This window comes from Oncorhynchus mykiss, chromosome 2 (genome assembly GCF_057628025.1).
Source record: "Oncorhynchus mykiss isolate SJ-2025 chromosome 2, ASM5762802v1, whole genome shotgun sequence".
Classification (NCBI taxonomy): domain Eukaryota; kingdom Metazoa; phylum Chordata; class Actinopteri; order Salmoniformes; family Salmonidae; genus Oncorhynchus; species Oncorhynchus mykiss.
The window spans coordinates 36,479,282-36,487,455 of NC_143023.1; positions in this window are offsets into that span (position 1 = coordinate 36,479,282).

Genomic DNA, 8,174 nt, shown 5'->3' on the forward strand with positions numbered 1-8,174 from the left:
CCTCACTCGCTGACCCGCGTTTGCACTTGTTAGTGGGCGCCGCAACCTCATTGGCCGAGAGGCGTGCAGCAGTGGAGGGCGGCCATTCAGGGACAGTTGTAAACTAACCCTGACCACGGTGCTCGCCACAGCGCCGGCCAATGCCTGTTATTAGCAATACTGAACTACGAATGAGCGAGATGACAAAAGTACATAAATCAGCATAGTGATGGTAACGTACAAAAATGCTTGCTTTTACGTACATACAGTGCATTCGGAAAGTACTCACACCCCTTGACCTTTTCTACATTATGTTACGTTACAGCCTTATTCTCACCAATCTACTCAAAATACCCCATAATGACAAAGTGAAAACAGGTTTTTAGAATTTTTTGCACATTTATTAAAAACAGAAATACCTTATTTATGTAAGTGTTCAGACCCTTTGCTATGACACTCGAAATTGAGCTCAGGTGTATTCTGTTTCTGTTGATCATCCTTGAGATGTTTCTACAACTTGATTGGAGTCCACCTGTGAAATATTTGTTTGATTGGACACAGTTGACAGTGCATGTCAGAGCAAAAACCAAGCCATGAGGTTGATGGAATTGTTCTTACAGCTCCTAGGCAGGATTATGTCAAGGCACAGATTTGGGGAAGGGTACCAAAAAGTGTCTCAGCATTGAAGATCCCCAAGAACACAGTAGCCTCCATCATTCTTAAATGGAAGAATATGGAACCACCAAGACTCTTCCTAGCGCTGGCCACCCGACCAAACTGAGTAATCGGGGATGAAGGGACTTGGTCAGGGAGGTAACCAAGAAACCGATGGTCACTCTGACAGAGCTCCAAAGGATCTCTCTGGAGATGGGAGAACCTTCCAGAATCACAACCATCTCTGCAACACTCCACAAATCAAAAATCTGGTCACTGGTACACTAGAGTGGCCAGACCGAAGCCACTCCTCAGTAAAAGGCATGACAGCCCGCTTGGAGTATGCTAAAAGGCACCTAAAGGACTCTCAGACCATGAGAAACAAGATTATCTGGTCTGATTAAATCAAGATTGAACTCTTTGGCCTGAATGCCAAGTTTCACATCTGGAGGAAACCTGGCACCAACCCAACGGTGAAGCACGGTGGTGGCAGCATCATGCTTTGGGGATACTTTTCAGCGGCATGGACTGGAAGACTAGTCAGGATTGAGGGAAAGATGAACGGAGCAAAGTACAGAGAGATCCTTGATGAAAACTTGCTCCAGAGAGCTCAGGACCTCGGACTGGGGTGAAGGTTTCCCTTCCAACAGGACAATGACCCTAAGCACACAGCCAAGACAACGCAGGAATGGCTTCGGAACAAGTCTCTGGCTCAGCCAGAGCCCAGACTTGAACATCTCTGGAGAGACTTGAAAATAGCTGTGAATCGACGCTCCCCATCCCACCTGACAGAGCTTGAGAGTATCTGCAGAATAGAATGGGAGAAACTCCCTAAATACAGGTGTGCAGAGCTTGTAGTGTCATACCCAAGAAGACTCGAGGCTTTAATCGCTGCCAACGGTGCTATAACAAAGTACTGAGTCAAGGGTCTGAATACTTATGTAAATGTGAAAAAAAGAAGAAGACAAATCTATTAACCTGTTTTTGATTTGTCATTATGAGGTATTGTGTGTAGATTGACGAGGGGAAAAGGATTTCATCCGTTTTAGAATAAGCCTGTAACTTAACAAAACGTTGATGGGTCTAAATACTTTCCTCATGCACCGTATACCCTCCACTTCTGTCTCTCTCACTTTTTCTGTCTTTCTTTATGAATTTAGGAAATATGATCCTGGCAATACTAATGGTCTTATGGTTTCTTTTTGTCCAGAATATTTATCTTAGGCCCTGTGATCGAATAGCATCCTGTCTAGTGGGTGTGCATGTACAGTGCCTTCAGAAAGTATTCACATCCCTTGACTGACATGCTGACCACACCGCTCGTGTCGCGTGTACTCGCGTTGCAAAATACATTTACACATACATGTTATTCAATCATTGCACCCACACTGCTTGTGTGCGTCAACGAGCGTCTGCGTAGCCAGGCACTGAAATATAACTCGGTTCTGTTTGTGACGCTTGATGCGCTGCAAGTCCCGCCTCTCCCATCTCCTCATTGGTTTTTAGGAGCATATACCCCCTTTGGCTGATTGGAAAATTAACTGAGGTCCACACTCCAGTGCAGTTGGTAGTGGTAATGCACCTTAAAGTTAGCTGCCAACCACCATATGAAGTCCAAAGAATAATAATTAGCCTGAAGGAGGAGAGATTACTAGAAACTAACTCAGTTTTTCATTTCAGGGAAAATAACAACCCAATGGTTTTATCCCAGGACAAATTAGCTAGCTAAATTGCCATAAATGTTTAATGCTTTCCGACCTGTCCCCAAATGAATATAGTTGTTTCAGAGTTCATTTTGATATTTCAACCTGCATGTCCTGATCTCATCTGGTGTTGTTGGACAAAATCAACATGTGCGCGAGTGGTCTGGTCAGTATTTTATTCCACATTTAGTTGTGTTGTAGCCTGAATTCACAATGGATTAAATATATTGTTTTCTTCTCACCCATCTACACACAATACACCATCATGAAAAAGTGATAACATCTTTGCTAATTTATTGAAAATGAAACACATATTTATCTCATCGACATTAGTATTCACACTCCTGAGTCAATACATTGTAGTAGCACCTTTGGCAGTGATTACAGCTGTGAGTCTTTCTGGGTAAGTATCTAAGAGCTTTCCACACATGGATTGTACAACATTTGCCCATTATTCTTTTCAAAATGATTCAAGCTCTTTCAAATTAGTTGTTGATCAGTCAAAACTGTAACTTGTCCAAACATGAACCTTCAATGTCTTCTTGGTAAGCAACTCCAGTGTAGATTTAGCCTTGTGATTTAGGTTATTGTCATGCTGAAAGGTGAATTCATCTCCCAGTGTCTGGTGTAAAGCAAACCGAAGCAGCTTTTCCTCTAGGATTTTGCCCGTGCTTAGCTCCATTTAATTTATTTTTATCCTGCAAAATTCCCCAGTCCTTTACAAGCATACCCATAACATAATGCAGCCACCACTATACTTGAAAATATGAAGAGCGGTACTCATTAATGTGTTGTATTGGAAATTCCCCAAACCTAGCACTTTCTATTCAGGACAAAAAGTTAATTGCTTTGCCACATTTCTTTGCAGTATTACTTTAGTGCCTTGTTGCAAACAGGATACATATTTTGCAATATTTCTGTACAGGCTTCCTTCTTTTCACTCTGAAAATTAGGTTAGTATTGTGGAGTAACTGCAATGTTGTTGATCCACCCTCAGTTTTCTCCTATCACAGCCATTAAACCATGTAACTGTTTTAAAGTCACCTTTGATCTCATGGTGAAATCCCTGAGCAGTTTCCTTCCTCTCTGGCAACTGAGTTATGAAGGATGCCTCTGTCTTTGTAGTGACTGGGTGTATTGATACACCATCCAAAGTGTAATTCTAACTTCACCATGCTCAAAGGGATATTCCATGTCTGCTTTTTTCTTTTTTACCCATCTACCATTGTGAACCATTGTGAACCATTGGAAAACCTCCCTAGTCTTTGTGGTTGAATCTGTGTTTGAAATTCACTTCTCAAATGAAGGTCCTTACAGATAATTGTATGTGTCTTTTAATTAATGTTACCTGTCTCCCTCCATTCCAATGTATTGATTGTGTTAGCTTCTAGGTTGGCCTCTGAAAACTACCTTGAGATCTCTCTGACTTCTCTGCCAGAGGTGTGTAGGTAGGCTTGTTCCATCCAGGCCGTCAACCGAGCTTCACACTGCTCCAATTTCTTTTCTTCCATTATTCAACAGCCACCAGGTGTAAGTCTACTTGAATACTGGTTAGGCAACCACATACTGTATTATACGTTTGGTTCCTTGATAAGTTTTGGTTGCCTAGATGAGACAAATATTGTTAAATGCCAGTTTAGGGAATAAAGGCATAACCTTGAGCTGATTCAAGTCGTTTTAAGGTGAATACCCTCCTCATTCATCCTAATGCATCACTTATAAATAAGTATAAGTCATTTTATGGGATAGGAGTCATACAAAACAATCAACAGGTCAACTTAGGTTAAAAACCTTGAAATACTGGATATCCAACCTGTAAATTAAACATATAGGCCTGTAGGTGTTGCTATCAATTTAAGTACGGAATCTGTATTCCTCCTCCCGCATGACAATGTTCCTAATATGGATTCCGTATGATTGACTGAAAACATACTGTACATATGACTGAAAACATACATGCCCCTTGCTCCCTGCACCTAGACATATTGTAGGCCAATGTCCACTGATCTGATGTGCAAGAGCTTAGATACAGTATGTGTTAATCTTGTTTTGGTAGATGTCAGATAATGGGGCTATAACTGAGGGTGTGCCCCTCACAGGAACACACACACACACACACTAACACACACACAGTCCCAGTATTCTCAGCCATACATCAGCTCCCTAGAGGGACAGGGAGAGAGAGGGCTCCAATCATGTTTATATATGACAGGGATCAGCGTATTATGATGCAGGTGCTTATCGACCCGCGATGCTGATCTGATTTTTCTTTCTGTGCTGAAGCCGCATCGCTTGTCAAAGCCAGACGAGACAGGGAGCCGTGGCAACGTCCTGGCAATGCGCCGTGTCAGCAGTCCCCGGCTTCACTTGTCCCTGTCTGTCACCTGTCTTGTTTTATTTTTTTATATTTTTTTTAGCAAGGGCAGTTTTTGTGCTGTTGATAGATAGAGAAATACACACACACACACACACACACACACACACACACACACACACACATCGCAACACGTGGCACACCTGGTTGTCAGTGCCTCAGGACAGCCTCTCATCCGTACAGAGGGAGAAGTGCCAAAAAGGCACAGCCCATTCCAGCAGTGCACTGGGCCGTTTCCAGAGAGGGCAATGAGAGAAAATAGGGAGACGGACGGCGAGGTTAATGGATAAGGCCAAAGGCAATGAGCATCATTCTATAGTTGTTTAGAACTAACATGACTATTCTCCATACCTACACACACATCCTCTCCAACGGTCTCTGGTTCTCTATGGCTCAATTAAGATTCATATTATTGCCTACATTTTCTAAGGTAATTCATTCATTTGCAAACAATATGATTTAAAGGAGACTAAAAGAGATATCAGGTACTTGTACATTTTATGAGTAGGGCCTCCTTTTTCGCTACTCAAGTGCCTTCTGGGAGAGGACATAAGACCAGTCTAAGAGCACTGTAAAATGACAGATTATAACCATTCACAACACCCCATAATGCTTTGTATTCAGGAAAAAAAGTGAATTTCTTTGCCACATTTTTGAAGTACTAATTTAGTGCCTTATTGCATGTTTTGGTGAAAAACATTTCTGTTGAGGCTTTCTTCTTATCACCCTGTCATTTCAAATCAAATCAAATGTTATGTCACATGCGCCGAAGACAACCTTACCGTGAAACGCTTACTTATAACCCCCTTTTTTAATGTAAGTAATAAAATCTTTTCAAAAAAAAGAATCATAAAACATTTCATAAATTAACATTAAATAAAAAAAATTTAAAACTCGGTACCGGTACTGAGTCAATGTGCAGAGTCAATGTTATTCAATGTTATTCGAGGTAACTGAGGTAATATGTAAATGTAGGTAGGGGTAAAGTGACTCTGTGTAACAGTGTTGCTTCCATCCCTCTCCTTGCCCCTACCTGGGCTTGAACCAGGGACCCTCTTCACACATCAACAACTTCCTCCCACGAAGCATCGTTACCTATCGCTCCACAAAAGTCATGGCTCTTGCAGAGCAAGGGAAACAACTACTTCTAGGTCTCAGAGCGAGTGACGTCATCGATTGAAACGCTATTAGCATGCACCCCGCTAATTAGCTAGCCATTTCACACCGGTTACATATGCATAATTAATAATCAGCGAGTACCAGCAGCGTAAAAAAAGGGGTCAATGCAAAATGTCCGGGTAGCAAATTTATTAACGTTATCGTGGCCTCTTCACGACTGTCTTGGTGTGTTTGGACCCTGATAGTTTGTTAGTGGCGTGGACACTAAGGAACTTGAAGCTCTTGACCCGCTCCACTACAGCACAGTCGGGGTGAATTTTTCTTTACATAGTTGAATGTGCTGATAACAAAATCACACAAAAATGATCAATGGAAATCAAATTTATCAACCCATGGAGGTCTGGATTTGGAGTCACACTCAAAATTAAAGTGGAAAACCACACTACAGGCTGATCCAACTTATAAAACAATTCAAAATGAGGCTCAGTAGTGTGTGTGGCCTCTACGTGCCTGTATGACCTCCCTACAATGCCTGGGCATGCTCCTGATGAGGTGGCGGATGGCCTCCTGAGGGATCTCCTCCCAGACCTGGACTAAAGCATAAGCCAACTCCTGGACAGTCTGTGGTGCAATGGTTGGTGGGTGGAGCGAGACATGATGTCCCAGATGTGCTCAATTGTATTCAGGTCTGGGGAACGGGCGGGCCAGTCCATAGCATCAATGCCTTCCTCTTGCAGGAACTGCTGACACACTCCAGCCACATGAGGTCTAGCATTGTCTTGCATTAGGAGGAACACAGGGCCAACCGCACCAGCATATGGTCTCACAAAGGGTCTGAGGATCTCGGTACCTAATGGCAGTCAGGCTACCTCTGGCGAGCACATGGAGGGCTGTGCGGCCCCCCCAAAGAAATACCACCCCACACCATGACTGACCCACCGCCAAACCGGTCATGCTGGAGGATGTTGCAGGCAGCAGAACGTTCTCCACGGCGTCTCCAGACTGTCACGTCTGTCACATGTGCTCAGTGTGAACCTGCTTTCATCTGTGAAGAGCACAGGGCGCCAGTGGCGAATGTGCCTATCTTGGTGTTCTCTGGCAAATGCCAAACGTCCTGCACGGTGTTGGGCTGTAAGCACAACCCCCACCTGTGGACGTCGGGCCCTCATACCACCCTCATGGAGTCTGTTTCTGACCGTTTGAGCAGACACATGCACATTTGTGGCCTGCTGGAGGTCATTTTGCAGGGCTCTGGCAGTGCTCCTCCTGCTCCTCCTTGCACGAAGGCGGAGGTAGCATGTAGAGGTCTGTAATTTGTATCATAGGTACACTTCAACTGTGAGAGACGGAATCTAAAAGAAAGAATCCAGAAAATCCAGAAAATCACATTGTATGATTTTTAACCTCTTTAACCTATGGGGGCGCTATTTCATTATTGGATAAAAAAACGTGCCCGTTTTAAGCGCAATATTTTGTCACAAAAAGATGCTCGACTGTGCATATAATTGACAGCTTTGGAAAGAAAACACTCTGACGTTTCCAAAACTGCAAATATATTGTCTGTGAGTGCCACAGAACCAATGCTACAGGCAAAACCAAGATGAAATTTCATACAGGAAGTGAGCCAGGTTTTTGAGGCGCTGTGTTCCAATGTCTCCTTATGTGGCTGTGAATGCGCAAGGAATGAGCCTACACTTTCTGTCGTTTCCCCAAGGTGTTTGCAGCATTGTGACGTATTTGTAGGCATATCATTGGAAAATTGACCATAAGAGACTACATTTACCAGGTGTCCGCTCGGTGTCCTCCGTCGAAACTATTGCGTAATCTCCAGGTGCGTGCATTTTTCCATTTTGAACAGAGGAGAAACCAAACTGCCACGAGTGACTTATCATTGAATAGATATGTGAAAAACACCTTGAGGATTGATTCTAAACAACGTTTGCCATGTTTCTGTCGATATTATGGAGTTAATTTGGAAAAAAGTTTGCGTTGTAATGACTGAATTTTCGGGTTTTTTTGGTAGCCAAACATGACGCAGAAAACGGACCGATTTCTCCTGCACAAATAATCTTTCAGGAAAAACTGAACATTTGCTATCTAACTGAGAGTCTCCTCATTGAAAACATCCGAAGTTCTTCAAAGGTAAATTATTTTATTTGAATGGTTTTCTGGTTTTTGTGAAAATGTTGCCTGCTGAATGCTAACGCTAAATGCTATGCTAACTATCAATGCTGTTACACAAATGCTTGTTTTGCTATGGTTGAGAAGCATATTTTTGAAAATCTGAGATGACAGTGTTGTTAACAAAAGGCTAAGCTTGAGAGCTAGCACATTTATTTCATTTC